Source organism: Penaeus monodon, chromosome 22, assembly GCF_015228065.2.
Source record: "Penaeus monodon isolate SGIC_2016 chromosome 22, NSTDA_Pmon_1, whole genome shotgun sequence".
Classification (NCBI taxonomy): Eukaryota; Metazoa; Arthropoda; class Malacostraca; order Decapoda; family Penaeidae; genus Penaeus; species Penaeus monodon.
This window is the reverse complement of record NC_051407.1, coordinates 39,123,587-39,125,233: the sequence shown is the minus strand read 5'-3', so window position 1 is coordinate 39,125,233 and position 1,647 is coordinate 39,123,587. Positions and strand designations below refer to the sequence as shown.

Below are 1,647 nucleotides of genomic sequence, written 5' to 3'. Positions count from 1 at the left end.
GTGGCGCCGCTTGCAAAGGGAAATCGGTGCCCTAACAGAGTCCAGTCGGTTAGGCACCGTCGGGCATTGTTCTCTGTTGACTGTTGGCGATTTCGGAACATGAGTGTTGGTGTATCGGTATTTCCTGAAGATCTCTTTGGTATTTTGGTACTTTCATCTCCCCCTCCCTCCTTTTTTGCCGCTGGTACCCCTCGTCCCGACGTTCCGAAGGCGGGGCAGCACACGCAGAAGGCCGACTCGGGTGATTCCTTATCGCTCGTGGGAACGGGAAGTGGTTGGTGTAGGAGGGCGCGGGCATGGAATGGGTGGGCGCCCAACATTGTGTGGGCGTCATGGTGATCGGCCCAGCCAAGCTAGGCTCGTCGTCGGCCATTTATTCCCGTCATCTGGCCAGACCCTTGACCTCTAGACGCGGGCGTGGGCAGTGAAGGGGCGGCGCAGGGAGGCGAGTGTGGCAGGGCGAGGGGTGGGTGTGGCGAGGGGACGTTGAGAGTGTCGCGAGGGGAGATCGGGGAGACGATGGGCGTGGCCTAGGAAGAGAGTCATTGAAGTGTAGTCCAGCTACAGCTGCTGATGGGCGAGGATACACTCTGAATGCTTTGGCCTCTTGTTTTTCACCTTAACACGAAACGAGACATCGTATGCCGCAGTTTCTCTTAAGTAATCATAAAACCGAAAGACGTTATTCTTTAAATTCATGAACAGTTAAATGAAGCAGAGTTTGGGCCAATGCGCTCACCGTGCCATCCTGGGCCCGCAGTCTTCATTGGGCCATCGCCGCCCCATGTCATGGGCACCCAGAACCCCTCCCATGCCCCCTCCTCCCTCCCCCCACCTGGTTACGATAATTATCAAAGCCCCGCCGCTACGCCTTGCCGATAACGCCTATCAGTCTTTGGTTCGCACAATGGAGGAATGACATGGAAAATCTTGCAGCTCTTTGTGTGGGGCATTCTCCTAATTTTCTTCTATTCATACGACGCGGCATCCCTAATGTTTTAGCCTTTGTTTGGGCTCGCTTCCTCACTCTCTCCTTGTTTGGCGCCTTCTATCTCTTGATTATCAGTTCTCCCTCCGTCTGTTCCATCGGTTATCTTCGTTTTTATCTGCGTCTTCTTTTCGCTCTGCATTCTCGAGACTGTGCGGCCATTACGTCTTTCTATTGGAATGTTGAAATTGAGTTATTAGTAATAATGGAGCGGTAACAAGCATGTCGTTGGCTCTCTCGCGTCTGATATAGTGCCCCTCATGTCATGTGGTGCTGTATAGTGTGGTCCATGTGGCCAAGCCGGCTGGGACTGCTCTGCCGGCATGGACTCGGCCATTCTTACAGCGCTTGCTCTCTCATTACTTCCTTTATATTGCGAACGTTGTTTATAAGGCTGATTTCCATAACCTGGTGCAGTGAATGGAGTCGTTCGTTATATTAGCGTAGCCCAACAAAGGATGTTAAGCAGGGGATATACATATGCATTTAACTTTGACGATGATGTGTTACATGCTTTAAGAGGGCGCATTTTCTCTTCCATTCTCTCTCTTTTTTTCCTCCGAATTGTTGTGAACGAACAAGTTTACCAAATGCCGGTGACGTGACGGATGGAGCTACTGTGCTAGAAAATGAAGGCATCTTCAACCTATTTGACCTGA

The 1,647-nt window shown here is 51.5% G+C and overlaps 1 protein-coding gene across 1 annotated transcript in view; it reads left to right on the top strand.

Annotated features, from left to right (window-relative positions):
* The window catches only part of LOC119587126 (protein patched-like), a gene marked incomplete at its 3' end in the record, with an annotated part of 106,921 nt that overhangs the window by 76,112 nt on the left and 29,162 nt on the right, over positions 1–1,647 (top strand).